Raw genomic sequence first — 19,468 nt, forward strand, 5'->3', positions numbered from 1 at the left:
TTCCTGTGGGCCTGTGTCTTGAGTTCACCAGGCAGCTTTCTTGCAGCAGAAAATTTGGTCTTACCTGTGGTCCCGAGGCTCAGATTCGCTCGTGGGGTGCTGCCCAGGGGCTCTCTGCAGCGGCAGCAACCAGGAAGACCTGTGCTGCCTTTTCCGGGAGCTTCAGTGCACCAGGGTTCCAGATGGTCTTTGGCTTTTTCCTCTGGCGTCCGAGATGTGTGTGCAGGGAGCAGTCTCTTCTGGTTTCCCAGGCTTGTCTGCCTCTCTGAAGGTTTAGCTCTCCCTCCCACGGGATTTGGGTGCAGAGAACTCGACCTTATCTTTACTATTGGCTCAACATCTCTAAATCTGCCCTCAGATTAGTTGCTCACTTACCTTCTGTGAAACCCATGGGTTGATTTCCCTTTCTGCCTATATTTTAAGATATCTCCTGTAGCTCTGAGTCTGTTTTACCTCTTTGTCCTCAGTATCTCCATTCTCCTCCTACTTTCTCCTAGCCTACGGGAAAATTGAAGTCCTACTGCTTTCTTTCTGATCAGCCATTGGCCACAGACATCTTTATTGATTAAATACCAACTGAGGAAAAAGAACCTTCAGCATCCATACTTGCACATTCCTGATTAAAGGCATCAGGCACACTTCTCTACATTTCACCTTTTCTGGCCAATTTATACAAACAAACCCAAAAAACAAAATAACTCTTCTTTCAGACCTAAATTGAGCATAATTAGAACAATTATATAAATTACAAAGCATGCTATACAATCAACTTCCAGTCCATCACATTTATCAATTGGATAACATACTCTACTAACTTAAAGAGCTCCAGTTTTATCCCTGAATTATGTTTCAATTTTAGTCTATACCATCATCTGAAAACCATGTTTTCTACTCTGTATCATGTCTTTAATATTAAACAACTTAAGTTTGCTTATGGGACTATAATTATTCTTGAACCCCATCAGAAATATGAGAATGAATCAAATATTACCTGAATATATAGGAAGCACCAAAAATAGCTTCTCAAACTTAAACAATTGTAGAGACAGCTGACTACCTGGACCATTTGTCAAAATATTGAAGCATCATTCTTCAGGCTTCTAGCCCAGCATCCACCGACAGACCTTTGTAAAGCAGAATTATGAAAGATGTTTACCTTGTATTGGCAGAGCTAATCAATCATCTGTTTGGCATAGTGTGTCTCTTTTGAGCAGCATTTTTCTGTAGATGAAATAGGCTCTTTCTGCCCCATGGAGATAAAGATGTGCAATATCTTCTTTGAACTGAAGTGGGTATTGTCAGGAACAGACGTCCTATTGCCAAATGATCCTTAATACTGAAATAACATTAAAAGTCCTGTGGATTTCTGATTATCTTTTGTAGGCATGTAGGATTATCTTTTGATGTACTGCATCGTTTGATTGTTAAATCTTATCTACTCTTATGCATTTCTCTGTCAGTAAATTGAAAGCACGTTCTTACAATTAAACTAGAATCTAACCTAACCGTGAGGATCAGAACCATCTGGATCTTAACTTACACCAATTTATCATCTGGTTCTTAAATGAGTTGCATAGGCACAATGCCTATCAAAGAGTAAGATATTAATTTCAATTTTTGTATCAATATTCAGATTTATACCAATAAAAACCTTAATTCTATATCAATATATAATTCTGTAACAACATACAGAATTATATCTTCAATTTTACATCAATTACAAAGATTTCTACCAAGATTATGGCTACACAATGTTTTGTTCAGAAATATTTAGCAAATGATCCAGTCTATTTCCTCTGTGTTCAAAATTTTGACCATTCTCAAAATAGCCCTCAAAATGACAACCTGTCTATAATTTGTAAAGTAACCATAACCAGACACCCAAACCCAAGGAATTGAACTGTTAATCTCTCCATGTCCTCTTCCTGTAGATTATGAATAAAAGAAATTCTCTAAATGGGGAGGGATAGGAAAATTAGAAAATTGGTTAGACATACAAAAGCTAACTTTAGCATCTGTTATCCAGTGTATATGCTTAGTAGGCTTAGGCCTTGACCAAAGTTATGACTGGATCCATCTGAAAGGTTGGATGAGGGAAGATCATCTGGAATCAATAGCATTTCCTGAAGCTCTTCTGGATGAAAATCTTCGTAAAGAATCAGGAAACAGGGAGTGGGTCAGCAGGCCAGGCTCCTGTCTGTGAGGATGAATCTTGTCAAAACTATACATTCTATAATATATGAATCTCACAACCAAAATCTCAGTAATGTTAAGATATTTGTTTGGATTATGTCAGGTGCCCAGATCAGTTAAGGATGAAAGTTTGCTAATTGCTTGAGCAAGTGATCGACACAATTGTCTTTTTTTCTGGGTTAGTTTTATCAATAACCAAATGTAAAAGTCTTCATTCATGCCATATGATGGAGGGCACAATGGATCTTAGCGATTCTATAAACAATATTTATTGCTTCACTTTAAATCGAGTTTTGGCTAGAGACATTTTTCTGTCTAAGTTGGTTATGGGGCTGTTCCCATGTATAGAGATCAGCAGATTAAGTTACCTGTCCTCTTTTGTTTTCTTGAATGTTTTGAGATGTTCAGGTGGCCTTTCTTTGTCATATCTGATCCATATCACTCTGGAAGGGGTCATTCCTTTCCTGTGAACACAAATACAGAGCCTCTCTCACAAAATAGCATGTCCATGGTCCAGTAATAGGAATTCATTAAGGGTATAACTTGACCTCTCTTCTAGAGGAACCTTACCACAACCACCAAACTCATATCTACACTCATTTTTTGTAATCAAAACAATTCAAACAATGAACAATGCAAGTAAATGTTATCTGTTGAGACTGTATTTCTCCTGTCTCCTGGCCCAACCTACATGAGTTCAAGGCTTAAGTTATTTTTTATATCGGTCTAAGCTTGTTTCTTACCACAATTAACATTGATATCACTGTAGGTACATATTATAGTATGTCCTGTTCTTGATATATAATTATTAAGGCCTAAGTTTCTACTATCTGATGTAAGCTAGGTTCTCTACCTCCTGATTTTGACCTATTTTTTTTTAAATTGAAACCCTTAGTATTTATATAATCTCTGATTTAACTTTAATTAAATACCCTTCTCCTTTCTTTATAAGCCTATTTACAGGCTCCAGTTTTTATCATACTACGTTGAAAATTCTAGAAATCCCATGTCAACCATGCTCAACAATACTGAGAAATTGTCCTGGCAAGAATTTTACATATCTTTAAAGCTTTGCTCATTCCTTCATCCTAACTTCTCTCTTCTGTGGAATTTAATGTTTGCTGCATCCACCATCTGGCTCTCTACCCTTCATCTTAAGCTCTTTTTATCAATTTTGAATCATGGGAAGAAATTCCCATGTGGCTCGGACAAAATCTGTATATTCTCTTCTATCCTTAAAAAACAACCCAGTCGGATTTCCAAATCTCTATCCTTTATTTGTCTGGTGGCTGGAGGCAGGCAGATTTATTGATCATTTCTCACTATCTCCTCCAAGGAGGCAGCCTGGGGTAAATTTTTGCTGGCAGCTGTGTTTCTTTGTTCCAGTTTCACACTCTGGAGATACCAGTGCTCTCTGCTGAGAAATCAGTTCTTGCCCCCTATTATGATATTGCAATGTGTCCAGATAATTCATCTGAGAATTAAATTATTAGTGGACTCTCACTTTCCACATTGGGTGCCATTAGTACAGGGTTGTCCTGGATACTCTGCTTTGAGTTCCTGGCACAGGTGCATACCTATCCAGGAGCTATATCAGATATGCAGATAAAAGACACACACAAATTAGCTCGTTTTTACAGCAACCCACTATGAGGAAAGAAGTCCCAGGAATAGGTAATAGAGAAACAAACACCCATTTTCACACTGTAGGATTTCTGGCAAAACACTAAACCAATAACCACAACATACACACATAAGGTTTCTCAATGGAGACTCTGAAAGCTAGAAGAGCCTGGAGAGATGTTCTGCAGACTCTTAAGAAACAAGAAAGACAATATTTAACTTTCTGAGAAAGATCTTGAAAATAGAAACAACTCTTTTATAACTATGTGTTGTTTAAAGACAATGGGTATTTAATATAATATCCAACAGTATTTCTCTTACTTCATAGATTCATGGTTGCCTATGGTATGTATTCTTGTATTATATTAAATTATAAGTGGCAAACAGATGATACTTTCTCATTAATGAAAAAGTATTTAACCCAGAATAACATTAGACCATGAAAATTTTTATTATGAATGTATTGGTCATTAATGAAATCATTAAGGTCTTACCAATCTATTGTTAGAGTGATTGCTAAATTGCTATGGTAATGTATTATTCTTTCCAAATCATCAGAAAATCTTAAATATCTACAGGACCTTTTAATAGATACATCTGAAAGAAATTATATTTTTACTTTTTCTATGACGAAAAGCCACTTTTCAAAATGTGAACTCAAAAATAATTTAAAAAGCAACATATTATTTCTATTTACTCTCTTATTGAATACAAATGAACAGAAGACAATCTGCAAACTATATTTTTGACATCAAGACTGCCTTTAGTAACAGTGACAGGAACTTATCCATAATTAAATACATGGAGATATTCTTCTTTACTGAAAACATGTTTTTCTCTCATATATCCTATTAACTTTTGCCCTACCCTCTACTCCTCCAATCCTCCCTCATGTCCTCTCTTTTTCCTGATCCACTCCTTTTTTTCCTTCAAAAAGGAGTAGGCCTCCAAGAGACAAGACCCACATCAGGCAAAACAGAATACAGTAAGAAAAGGCAAAAGCCCTTATATAGAGGCAGAACAAAGCAAACCATTTGGAAGAAAGGAGTCCCCAGAGTAGGCCAAAGAGTAAAAGACAGATGTGCTCCCACTCTCATGAGTCCCACAAAACACAAAAATTACAGCTACAACATATACACAGAATGCCTCGTCCATTCTTGAGAATGTATATATAAATAGTTGTCTATGGTGTTTACTGTTACTTAAAACAGTTCATATCTGACTTGAAATTTGGATTCTCAAGTTTGTGAAAACATTATTTTTCATGATAAAGCAGTAGAGAACCTGACAGTTGTACAAAAGGATTTCTATGAGCTTTTGAAATAAAAGAACAAAATCTTTGGTCTTTGTCCAAGTGATCTGAGATCAAAAGTGTTATGAAACTGAATAGAAATAAAAGAAAATTTCATTTTGAAAGACACTAATAACTTAATCTGAAATGATAATAATTAATTCTGTGTGGTATTCCAATCAAAACTACAGAGTAGTTGACTTTGAAGTTTGAGAAATTTAATTATTCCACATTCTATTTTTTCTATTATGATTTCTGGATATTTGGGCTACTGGTATTTAGTGAGTTGTGTGGCTGTCTTTGTGTTTATTTGTGATGTACATGTACTTTAGATGAATTGTCCACTACAGTATGCTGACCATTGTTTCATCAAATTGCTTTTCTAATATTGAGACACAAGAAGTATTGGTGTGTTTTGGATCCAGGCCCTTTATCAGAAAATTGTATTCAAATATTTTCTCCTAATATGACTTATTATTTTCTTAAGAATGTCTGTGTCACTTTTTCTTACAATTTGTTTAAAATCCAGGTTAAGCCTGGACTCCTTTGCTCAATATCAATTTTTTTAACCTCTGTATGAGTCTACATATGGTCCTTCATTTCATTCATTTTTAATGTGCCTGTTCCTTGTATACTTCTTAGTAAGTTCTTTCTGTACTTTTGTTAATACTACCCACTTACATCCTGTGTCCTAATAATAACTCTTCAAATTAGATAAAACTTTCTCCAAGTTTACTGCCTTTTGTCTCTAGAATGCTGGAAAAACTGCTTACCTGGCTTAATAAAATATCTAATGGATTTTACGGAATCCATAGATCAAGATAGGAAAACCCAAAAAGTTAATGTTAATGAATCTCTCAATTTATGACTACAGTTATGGTCTTGAACATAAATTGTATGTGTGTTTCAACATTTCTTGTTTAGGTCTAAATTATGACCTAGACCATATCTTGGTGAAAAAATTTCATTAATGCCTTCAAATATATTTTAATATTTTTAGAACAAAGTCTACAAATGTCTGTTAGATTAAATTATTTAACGATTTATATAATTTACTTTTTAAGTTTTATAATTGTATAAAACAATAGGACTAGAAATATAGGATGAAAGGTATTATGTATTTAATAACATACAATGTGTAGATTGATATTCTAAAAGACAAAAAACATATTGCTTCACTTTAATTCTACCTAGAAATATTTCTTTTAATATGTGTCACTGGAGCTCACAAAACACATAATAAATAAAAATGACAAAATGCCATGTATTATTAATTGATTGGAGAGAAAAACCAAATGGAGATATAGTGAGATAAAGATGCATATAAATATTTATGCTAAAATTAAACTGCCAGCATGATTTGAAAGTTTTTTAAAAATCAGCTCAGTGGTTCAAAACCTCAAAATGCTGAAATAGCTATCCTCTGTAAGTCCCTTGAGCTCCACTGGAAAGTCATTTAAAAAACAAGAACATAACCTGGACCCACCTAGGTGACCCCATTAGTCTTTTATAATGACAACTGAAGTTTTCCAAATAATCCACTAACATTTACTGGACTGTTAAATGTGCCCTTTCACACATTTCTCTCCTATTTTCATGTCAATTTGAATATATATTAAATTGTTAAATATTAGTCTCTCATTTGAGGTTTTGAATGTCAGCTACAGATTCTTAAGTATTTGGAGGTCATCGATGTTAAAAGGAATAAGTTTTTGCCATGATTGTATTTGAGACAGTTTTTAAAATGTCAGTTGCAAGATACTTAAATTTTATGTGACTTGTTTTGAAACATATTTAATTTTTTGTATTCTTTCCTACCTTAAAACCACAAAACATTTTTCTAACTTGCTATTTATATTTTATTATAGAATCATATCTTCTTAATACCTCCCATAGTTTATAATTAGTGTGACTACATTGTTTTTAAAAGGGAAAAATCAGTTCGTTATAATTGGAGTCTTTAAAACATGTATTATTAAAAACTAATTATGTGTAAGTATAGAAAATAGGTCTTATTAAGACAAGAAGTGTAATTTTTAAAACTTTACCATGATGAGACTACAACATGCATGAAATATTATAACAAAGCTCTGATTCCTTTCACATAGACCAAGTATTGATTTGTGAAACGCAGATATGACAGTACTATCAAGCAAACTGTAATTTAAATGATTCCTCTTGTTTTGAAATAAAGACGAGAAGCATATGTGAAACAATATCTTGCAGTTTCTAATAGAAGTGATGTTTTATTCAGACATCTCATTTCCTTTGCCATGCCTTTGAATACTGTTCTTTCATTACATTTGGCTTCTTTATTCAATTATCATTTGGAAGAGAAGTGTTTGCATGGCACTGAACTTGATCCCAGAATGGCAGGTGGCTAAAAATTATCCATGACTAATAGGGCTACTGTTCTCTTTAATACAAGACTGACAATACTATGTTTTTTCAAAATTTATAGATGTTCCCATTAATTTTCCAAATTCTTTAGAACTAATACCAATATTTTTGTGGAAGCAGAACAGAAATCAGATTTATTGACTTTTTAAGAATCAATTATTTTCTCGTAAAATTTAATGACTTATAAATTGATATTTGTTTCTCACTTATGTACCATTTTCCATATTTATGATATTTATACTATGTTAATAGGTTGTGTGCTATATTCACACATGTGTACACCTGTCTTCAGTGATAAGTGCACTCTTTCACTCTCTTTTCTTCACCCTTTCCCCATCTTTTTTCTCTGATAATCCTCCTTCTATGTCACATTTCTTTTATTTTCTAGATTATGTGGATAATTGAAAATATACTGTTACACTATATTAATAAATAAAAACTTAGTATTGTCCTATTCTATTATGCTATTGGAATAAGAAAAATGCAAAATAACAGAAAAAAATTTAGAACTTTAAAATTATATACATTTTTACATGAATATGAAAAATTCTTATTTTCTGAAAAGAAAATGAGCCATCAAGAAATAATAATTATGAGGGGCACTCAATGCTGCGATCCAGACACCACCGGGATCTGAAGGGACCCAGGGAAACAGCTCCCAGCACCCAAATCCCATGGGAGGGAGAGCTAGACCTTCAGAGGGGCAGATATGCCTGGGAAGCCAGAGGAAACTACTCTTCTGCACACATTTCTGACTCTACAGGAAAATGCCTAGCACCATCTGGGTCCCCTGTACACAAGGTCCCGAGTGAAGGTGGGGCAGACACTTCCAGTTGCTGTCCTCACAGAGAGCTGAAACCCAGCGACTCCAGGCTCAAGACCAGAGGTAAGACCAACTTTTATGCTCCAAGTGACCTGCCTGGTGGACTCAGGACTCACAAAGGCAAAATTCCTCGGGAAAGGACACTTCTGGTTTCTAGCTGGGGCTGGAACCTCACTGATCCTGGCCCACAGCTCCCTGCTCCCAAACCCCATGGGAGAGAGAGTTCACCACCCAGACAGGTGGGCACTCCTGAGACTGCAGGGCAGGAAAACCGCCAATACTGCCTAGGCTTGCCCACATCCCTGGCCCAAGAGGAAACTGTATAGAGCTTCTAGGAATAGGAAGATATGAGCACTCAAAGCTGTGGTCCAGACACAGCCCAGATCTGAAGAGACCCGGTCAAATAGCTCCCTGTACCGAAATACCATGGGAGGGAAAGCTAGACTTTCAGAGAGGCAGACACACCTGGGAAGCCAGAGGAGACTACTCTCTGCCCACATTTCTGACTCTATAGGAAAATGCCTAGCACCATCTCGGCCCCCTGTGCAAAGGGTCCTAGGTGAAGGCAGAGTAGGCACTTCTGGTTGCTGCCCTCACAGAGAGCTGAAACCTGGCTCTGGTAAGTGACTCCAGGCCTGAGACCAGAGGTAAGATCACCTTCTCTGTTCCAAGTGACCTGCCTGGTGGACCCAGGACAGACACCCACAGGAACACCTGAAGACCTGTAGACAGGAACAACTACACGCCTGAAAGAAGAACACTCAGTTCCCATAACTGGCTGAAAGAGAACAGGAGAACAGGTCTACAGCACTTCTGACACACAGGCCTATAGGACAGTCTAACCACTGTCAGAAATAGCAGAACAAGGTAACACCATGGACAATGTGATGGCAAGAGGCCAGCACAGGAACCCAAGCAACAGAAGCCAAGACTACATGGCATCATTGGAGCCCAATTCTCCCACCAAAACAAACACTGAATAGCCAAACACACCTGAAAAGCAAGATCTACATTTAAAATCACATTTGATTGTGATGATCGAGGACTTCAAGAAAGACATGAAGAACTCCCTTAGAGAAATGCGGGAAAACACAAATAAACAATCAGAAGCCTATAGAGAGGAAATGCAAAAATCCCTGAAAGAATTACAGGAAAACACAATCAAACCAGTGAAGGAATTAAAAATGGAAATATAAGCAATAAAGAAAGCAAAAGGGGAAACAACCCTGGATATAGAAAACCAAAGGAGAGACGAGGAGCCGTAGATACAAGCATCACCAACAGAATTCAAGAGATAGAGAGAATCTCAGGAGCAGAATATTCCATAGAAATCATCGACACAATGGCCAAAGATAATGTAAAGCAGAAAAAGCTACTGGCCCAAATCATACAGGAAATCCAGGACACAAAGAGAAGATCAAAGCTAAGGATAATAGGTATAGAAGAAGTGAAGACTCCCAACTCAAAGAACCAGTAAATATCTTCAACAAAATCATAGAAGAAAACTTCTCTAACCTAAAGAAAGAGATGTCCATAAAAATAGAAGAAACCTACAGAACTCCAAATAGATTGGACCAGAAAAGAAAATTCTCCCGTTACATAACAGCCAAAACACCAAATGCACAAAAGAAAGAAAGAAAGAGAGAGAGAAAGAAAGAAAGAAAGAAAGAAAGGAAGGAAGGAAGGAAGGAAGGAAGGAAGGAAGAAAGAATATTAAAAGCAGTAAGGGAAAAAGGTCAAGTAACATATAAAGGCGGACCTATCAGAATTACAACAGACTTCTCACCAGAGACTATGAAAGCCAGAAGATCCTGTACAGATGTCACACAGACCCTAAGAGAACGCAAATGCCAGCCCAGGTTACTGTATCCAGCAAAATTCTCAATTAACATAGATTGAGAAACCAAGATATTCCATGACAAAATGAAATTTACACCATATCTTTCTATAAATCCAGCCATACAAAGGATAATAAAGGGTAAAGCCCAACACAAGGAGGCAAGCTGCGCTGTAGAAAAAACAAGAAACTAATCATTTTGCAACAAAACCAAGAGAAGACAGGCACAAACATAATCTCACATCCAAACACAAATATAATCGGAAACGACAATCAAAATTCCTTGATATTTGTCAACATCAGTGGACTCAGTTCCCCCATAAAAAGACACTGGATAGCAATGAGGACCCAACATTTTGCTGCCTATAGGAAACAAACCTCAAAGACAAAGACAGTCATTACCTCAGAGTAAAAGTCTGGAAGCAAGGTGCAGTAGCCATTCTAATATCGAATAAAAACGATTTTCAAACAAAAGTCATCAAAAAAAGATAAGGAAGGACACGAATGGCTGAGAAACACCTTAATATTCACAAAAGTAAAAATCCACCAAGATGAACTCTCAAGCCTAAATATCTATGCTCCAAATGCAAGGGCACCTACATACATAAAAGAAACGTTACTAAAGTTCAAAGCACATATTGCACCTCACACAAATAGTAGGAGATTTCAAAACCCCACTCTCATCAATGGACAGATCATGGACACAGAAATTGAACAGAGACATAGACAGACTAAGGAAGTCATGAACCAAATGGATTTAAGAGATATTTATAGAACATTCTATCCTAAAACAAAAGGATATACCTTCTCACCACATCATGGTACTTTCTCCAAAATTGACCATATAATCGGTCATAAAACAGACTGCAACAGATATAGAAAGATAGAAATAATCCCATGCATCCTAACAAACCACCACAGGCTAAAGCTGGTCTTCAATAACAATAAGGAAAGAATGCCCACATATACATGGAAGTTAAATAATGCTGTACTCAATGATAACATTGTCAAGGAAGAAACAAAGAAAGAAATTAAAGACTTCTTAGAATTTAATGAAAATGAAGGTACAACATATCCAAACTTATGGGACAAAATAAAAGCTGTGCTAAGAAGAAAACGTACAGCTATGAGTGCCTGCAGAAAGAAACAGGAGAGAACATATGTCAGCAGCTTGACAGGATACCTGGACACTCTAAAACAAAAAGAAGCAAACACACCCAGGAGGAGTAGAAGGCAGGAAATAATCAAACTCAGAGCTGAAATCAACCAAGTAGAAACAAAAAGGACTATACAAAGAATCAACAGAACCAAAAGCTGGTTCTTTGAGAAAATCAACAATATAGATAAACCCTTAGCCAGACTAACGAGAGGACACAGATAGTATGTCCAAATTAAGAAAATCAGAAATGAAAATGGAGACAGAACAACAGAGCCAGAGGAAAATCAAAGAAGCATCAGATCCTACTACAAAAGCCTATGTTCAACAAAACATGAAGATCTGGAGGAAATGGACAATTTCCTACACAGATAGAAGGTACAGAGGTTAATTCAGGAAGAAATAAACCATTTAACCAACCCCATAACTCCTAAAGAAATAGAAGTAGTCATTAAAATCTCCCAAGCAAAAGGAGCCCAGGTCCAGATGGGTTCAGTGCAGAATTCTATCAGACCTTCATAGAAGACCTCATACCAATACAATCCAAACTATTCCCCAAAATTGAAACAGATGGAGCACTACTGAATTCCTTTTATGAGGCCACAATTACTCTTGTACCTAAACCACACGAAGACCCACCAAAGAAAGAGAACTTCAGACCAATTTCCCTTATACATATCAATGCAAAGATACTCAATAAAATTCTTGCAAACTGAATCCAAGAGCAAATCAAAACAATCATTCATCATAATCAAGTAGGCTTCATTCCAGGGATGCAGGGATGGTTTAATATATGCAAAATAATCAACATAATCCACTCTATAAACAAACTGAAAGATAAAAACCACATGATCATTTCATTAGATGCTGAGAAATCATTTGACAAAATTCAACACCCCTTCATGATAAAAGTCCTGGAAAGAATAGGAATTCAAGGCCCATACCTAAACATAGTAAAAGCCATATACAGCAATTTAGTAGCTAACATCAAACTAAATGGAGAGAAACTTGAAGAATCCAACTAAAATCAGGGACTAGACAAGGTTACCTCCTCTCTCCCTACTTATTCAATATAGTTCTTGAAGTTCTAGCCAGAGCAAGCAGACAACAAAAAGAGATCAAAGGGATACAGATTGGAAAGGAAGAAGTCAAAATATCACTATTTGCAGACAATATGATTCTACACTTAATCGGTCCCAAAAGTTCCACCGGAGAACTATTAAACTTGATAAACACCTTCAGCAAAGTGGCAGGGTATAAAATTAACTCAAATACGTCAGTAGCCTTCCTCTACACAAAAGAAAAACAAACCAAGAGAGAAATTAGGGAAATGACACACTACATAATAGTCCCAAATAAAATAAAATAAAATATCTCGATGTGACATTAACCGAGCACGTGAAATATCTATATGATAAGAACTTCGAGCCTCTGAAGACAGAAATTGAAGAAGATCTCAGAAGATGGAAAGATCTCCCATGCTCATGGATTGGAAGGATTAATATATTAAAAATGGCCATTTTTCCAAAAGTGATCTACAGATTCAATGCAATCCCCATCAAAATTCCAACCCAATTTTATGAAGATAGAATTAGATAAAACAATTTGCACATTTATCTGGAATAACAAAAAACCCAGGATAGCTAAAGCTATCCTCAAGTATAAAAAGAACTTCTGAGAGAATCATCATTTCTGACTTCAAGCAGTATTACAGAGCAATAGGGATTAAAACTGTATGGTATTGGTACAGAGACAGACAGATAGACCAGTGAAATAGAATTGAAGACCCAGAAAGGAACCCACACACCTATGGTCACTTGATAATGGAGTCAAAACCATCCAATGGAAAAAAGATAGCATTTTCAGCAAATGGTGCTGGTACAACAAGGCCAACATGTAGAAGAAGGCAGATCGGTTCATTCTTATCACCCTGTACAAAGCATAAGGCCAAGTAGATCAAGGACCTCCACATCAGAGCAGATACACTCAAACTATTAGAAGAAAAACTGGTGAAGAATCTAAAACACATGGGCACTGGAGAAAATTTCCTGAACAAAACACCAATGCCTTATGCTCTAAAATCAAGAATCGACAAACAGGATCTCATAAAACTGCAAAGCTTCTGTAAGGCAAAGGACACTGTTGTTAGGACAAACAACAACCAACAGATTGGGAAAAGATCTTTACCAATTCTACAACTGATAGAGGGCTTATAACCAAAATATACAAATAATGAAGGAAGACTGCAGGGAGACAAATAACCCTATTAAAAATTGGAGTTCAGAGCTAAACAAAGAATTCACAGCTGAGGAATGCTGAATGGCTGAGAAACACCTAAAGAAATCTTCAACATCTTTAGCCATAAGGGAAATGCAAATCAAAACAACCCTGAGATTTCACCTATACCAGTGAGAATGGCTAAGATCAAAAACTCAGGTGACAACAGATGCTAGCAAGGATGTGAAGAAAGAGGAACACTCCTCCATTTTTGGTGAGATTACAGACTGGTACAACCATTCTAGAAATCAGTCTGGAGGTTCCTCAGAAAATTGGACATTGAACTATCTGAGGACCCAGCTATACCTCTCTTGGGCATATACCCAAAAGATGCCCCAACATATAACAAAGACACATGCTCCACTATGTTCATAGCAGCCTTATTTATAATAGCCAGAAGCTGGAAAGAACCCAGATGCCCTTCAACAGAGGAATGGATACAGAAAATATGGTACATCTACACAATGGAATACTATTCAGCTATCAAAAACAATGACTTTATGAAATTCATAGGCAAATGGAGGGAACTGTAAAATATCAACCTGAGTGAGGTAACCCAATCACAGAAAAACACACATGGTATACACTCATTGATACGTGGATATTGGCCTAAATGCTTGAATTACCATAGATGCACAGAACACATTAAGCTCAAGGAGGATGACCAAAATGCAAATGCTTCTCTTCTTCTTTAAAAGGGGACCAAGAATACCCTTGAGAGGGAATAAGGAGGCAAAGTTTAGAACAGAGGCTGAAGGAATACCCATTCAGAGCTTGCCCAACTTGTGGCCTATACATATACAGCCAGCAAACTAGATAAGATGGATGGAGCAAAGAAGTGCAGGCTGACAGGTACAGGATATAGATCTCTAGAGATACACAGTCAGAATAAGGCAAATACATAGGTGAATGCCAGCAACAAACCACTGAACTGAGAAAGGGGCCCCCGTTGAAGGAATCAGAGAAAGGACTGAAAGTGCTTGAAGGGGCTTGAGACCCCATATGAACAACAATGTCAACCAACCAGAGCTTCCAGGAACTAAGCCACTACCCAAAGATTATAAATGGACTGACCCTGGGCTCCAACTGCATAGGTAGCAATGAATATCCTAGTAAGAGCACCAGTGGAAGGGGAAACCCTTGGTCCTGCCAAGACTGCACCTCCAGTGAACGTGATTTTTGGGGGGAGTGTGGTGATGGGGGGAAGATGGAAAAGGGAACACCCATATATTAGGGGAAGGGGAGGGGCTAGGGGGATGTTAGCCTGGAAACCGGGAAAGTGAATAACAATCGAAATGTAAATAGGAAATACCCAAGTTAATAAAGATGGAGAAAAAAAGAAAGAAAGAAAACAGTAGTTACACCAAGCTGTAACCAGTTAGCATGTGCAGAGTATGAAAGAGATTTCAGTTCTGCCATACAGAATTAACCTCAAGCAGACAACCATCCAATTCTAGTTTCTTCTATTAAAGACTTTTATAAGGAATAAAAAAAAAAGAAATGTAAGTAAGAAATACCCAAGTTAATAAAGAGGGAAGGAAAAAAAGAAATAATAATTACTATGTATGGTATTTTAATTATCATTCGAAAGTTGATAGACCTTTAAGCTAATTACACCACTCCATGAAATTTTATTTTTCTGAAACAAGTAAAGTTTTGACAATTGGAAAAAATGGGTAGACTTGAAAGAATTATAATCAATGAATTAACTCAGACAGACATGCTCTCCTCTACATTTGGATCATAGAATTTGATTCTCTGACCCTATACAAACGTGGAGTGCCTCTAGAAGCTAGGAAAATAGATAAAGTCATTTGGAGAGGGAAGTCTTAGGAGATGGAATATTGTAGAATGCAGACAATATAAAATTATGGTCAAGTTGAGATTGGGAATGTTTAGTAGGGAAGAGACATTGATAAAGAAGGTCAACTATTGGACTGAGCATGGGGACCCTAATAGAGGAGTTAGGGAAAGGAATAAAGGAGCTGAAGGGGTTTGCAACCCCATAGGAAGAACAACAATATCAACCAATCAGAACCCCTCCCCAAGAACTCTGGGGACTAAACCACCAACTGAAGAGTACACATGGAAATACCCATGACTCCAGCTGCATATGAAGCAGAGAATGGCCTTATCTGGCATCAATGGGAGGAAAGGCCCTTGATTCTGTGAAAGCTTGATGTTCCAGTGTAGGAGAATGCCAGGCTGATGAGATGGGAATTGGTGGGTGGAGGAGCACCCTCTTAGAAGCAGGAGTAGGGGGATGGGATGTAGGGTGTGTGGATAGGAAATAGGGAAAGGGGATAACATTTGAAATGTAAATAAATTAAATTATAATAAAAATTAAATCAAATAAAAAAGAATATATCATTTTTACTCTTGGAAAATTTAATAATCAGGGTAGGGTGCTCATTCTTTGAGCCTCAATAGTAGATAATGTTTTTCTAAGGAGCAACTATATTTGACTGTGCTGTGTAATTCAACATTTTTGTATAGATGTATGAGTGACAGAAATTATAACTTATTTCCTTCATATTTATTGTTATTCCAATTTTAAAATCTATCTTTATCATTTTTGTGCTGGTCAATATTTTATTACCTTGAAGAAAACTCTAGGGAGATAACTTGAAGCTGTTTGACAGATAAGACTGGCATCAGGTTTGTCCAGCCATTTACTTATCAGTTCCCTCCTTAGCTCATTTTTCTTTATGTGTACAGCTTTAATACTTATTGACTTGAATGACTAATTCCATTTTTATTGTTTGACCTAATGTAATGGTGTTATGAATTTCCTAGTGATTATAGCTTTGGAAGGATGGATTATCTTTCAAGGTATTCTTTCACTTTTGCTTTTAAATTAACTACATTTATATTTTCTTGCTCTGATAGATATTTATTTCTGTACATTAAAATTTCTAAACATATTGATTTCAGGGGAAAAAAAGATGAGCCCATGGAAAGAATTAATAAAAATAAAGAACATATTAAACCAACAAACAAACAAATGTGAATCTACCACCCTGTAGTTTTATAATATACTTGATATTTAAAAAAGAGTTAGGTGAAAGATATCAAGCATGGTTAGAATAAGCTACTCATAGAGCTGTAGATAATTAAGCAAATCTTCAGTGCTTGCAGTGGGATGCCCTCCTATAAACTGCTAAACAAGTAGTTCCAAGGAGTTCTACAAAAAGTATGAGATCTCATCATTTCTCTTACTATACCACCAAAATTTAATACTAAGATCTTATTTCTGCAGTCAGCACATCACTTACCTTCACCTTCATAGACTATGTAAGCTAGAGCTGAGGTATCTCAGAGGATATTGTGAGGACTTCCTGAAGAGTAAACACACTGTGTTTCTACAGGAGAAACCTGTTGCAGTAAAAACAATTAAAGAAAGAAAGAAAGAAAGAAAGAAAGAAAGAGAGAGAGAGAGAGAGAGAGGAAGGAAGGAAGAAAGAAAGAAAGAAAGAAAGAAAGAAAGAAAGAAAGAAAGAAACAAACAAACAAACAAAGAAAGGAAGGAAGGAAGGAAGGAAGGAAGGAAGAAAGAAACAAAGAAAGAAACAAAGAAAGGTTGAATGGTTCTTGTACCTGGTGGTCGTGCTCTCACTAGTTCCTGCAACAGCGGGCCATTGGAAGTAGCACTAATTTACCTCAGCTATTACACAGTGTCCACAAGTATTTTCTGAACCAGGCAGTCCACAAGCCATTCAATCACAGCACTCTGTCAAGCTTCCCAGCCCTCACTCACATCTCTCTTGTCAGGTTGCCACCATGCGAGGCATACACATCCCAATTCCATCGCAGTCCTGGTGTGTCCTGCCACCATATATTCTCTTGAACTCTATAAAGCCACCACATGAAAGAATACTCCCCACAGTATCCTCTGATGCAATTGATAAGATATAATTTGTCCATCTAAACAACACAAAATCCTATACACACCCATGCCTTAAGAATAGTCATAGCAACCTTTAACTATGCACAGAGGAGAATCTTTTTTTTTTAATCTTTATTAACTTGAGTATTTCTTATTTACATTTCGATTGTCATTCCCTTTCCCGGTTTCCGGGCCAACATCCCTCTAACCCCTCCCCCTCTATATGGGTGTTCCCCTCCCCATCCTCTCCCCATTTCCACCTGCCCCCCAGTAATCACATTCACTGGGGGTTCAGTCTTGGCAGGACCAAGGGCTTCCCCTTCCACTGGTGCTCTTACTAGGCTATTCATTGCTACCTATGAGGTCAGAGTCCAGGGTCAGTCCATGTATATAGTCTTTGGGTAGTGGCTTAGTCCCTGGAAGCTTTGGTTGGTTGGCATTGTTGTTCATATGGGGTCTCCAGCCCCTTCAAGCTCTTCCAGTCCTTTCTCTGATTCCTTCCACGGGGGTCCCGTTCTCAATTCAGTGGTTTCCTGCTGGCATTCGCCTATGTATTTGCCATATTCTGGCTGTGTCTCTCAGGAGAGATCTACATCCGGTTCCTGTCGGCCTGCACTTCTTTGCTTCATCCCTCAGAGAAGAATCTTAACATCTGCTACTATGTTCTTTTAGCTCCTCTCCCTCACTCCCGCTTTGTCTCCCCCTTTCTAAAACTTTTTTCCTGGCCATCCTTCCTTCTCATCCAATGGTAGGCCATGTTCTAATCTGTACCTGCCTTCACTTGCGTAATGACTTTAAGCTACAGAATCCTCCTAGGAACAATGTATTTACCTGTTCAATAGAATAGTACAATAAGGAGATAACCTTGTTTTACATCTGCTCTGTGTGAATGAATCTATACTCTCAGGGACATAAATATTGATTTTTAAACTAAACTGATGTAACATCAAACTGCCTTTTAAATATGCATTTACAGATAAACATTATCATAAGTTTTGATCAAAGAACCTTCTCGTTTCAGTGAACAATGATGAATGAAGAAATATATGGCTACACAAGATGTGAGAATAAATGATAGATAAATTCACAGCTCTAAACAAGGCATTTGGACCATTTTCTCTAAACTTCAGGAAATACTGCAGATGATGGAATGAACAAATATAAAAAAGGTAGGAGAAAAGGCTACAAAATGTCAATATATAGTCAAGACACAGTCAGTGCATTCATAAATACACTTTATCTGTAGATTCATGCTTTGGGTCTACAGAAAATGGCCCATTAGTAGTCAAGTATCTATCATCAGGTATTTTGGAGGCTCTACCCATCACAGATTAATTCTTTGCTACTGATAGATTCAACGAATATGGGAACCACTACATTCACTTGTATTTATTTGCCTCCTATTGCTGTGGTTAAAAAACCATGAGCAAAACAATTTATGATGGAAAAGGTTTATTCAGCATATGGAAAAAGGTCAGAGCAGGAACAAATGAAGAAACCGACTAGCCATATAACAATGCTGTTCACTGGTTTGTTCTGCTCTGCTAGCTCTCTTATAGACTCTAGGACACCCTCCCCAAGGTTAGCACTAGCCCCAGTTAGCAGAACTCTCCTATACAAATCATTAATCAGAAAATACCTTACAGACTTGCCTATGAGCTATCTGATGGAGTCCTTTCCCATTTAAGATTTCCCAGATAACTATAGCTTCTGTCAAGGGAACAACAACAAAGATTAACCAGGAATGTTGTATACCAGTGGATGACATCAGTAGGTGTTTGTGCACTTATCCAATCCAATGTTCACATAGATCCATGATTAAGCATTTCCACTTATCTATTTTAAGAAGCAGATATTTTAAGAAGCCAAGGTATCACACATGGTAGGAAATGCTCCACAACTGAGGTACATTCCCACTTAAATGTCTTCATCAGGACCTTTTCTAATTAAAATGAATGGTTTTGCTTCCTGTCAGATTGCTT

The 19,468-nt window shown here is 37.0% G+C and overlaps 1 protein-coding gene across 4 annotated transcripts in view; it reads left to right on the forward strand.

The window, feature by feature from the left end:
* Positions 1-19,468, forward strand: part of LOC102553320 (uncharacterized) — a 66,965-nt gene that overhangs the window by 17,519 nt on the left and 29,978 nt on the right. For all 4 annotated transcript variants that reach the window (XM_087659568.1, XM_087659566.1, XM_087659569.1 and 1 more), the window contains exon 2: positions 18,508-18,655. The gene's annotated coding sequence lies outside the window, so the exon portion shown is untranslated. The remainder of the gene's footprint in view (positions 1-18,507; positions 18,656-19,468) is intronic.

This window comes from Rattus norvegicus, chromosome 4 (genome assembly GCF_021556685.1).
Source record: "Rattus norvegicus strain SHRSP/BbbUtx chromosome 4, alternate assembly SHRSP_T2T, whole genome shotgun sequence".
NCBI lineage: Eukaryota > Metazoa > Chordata > Mammalia > Rodentia > Muridae > Rattus > Rattus norvegicus.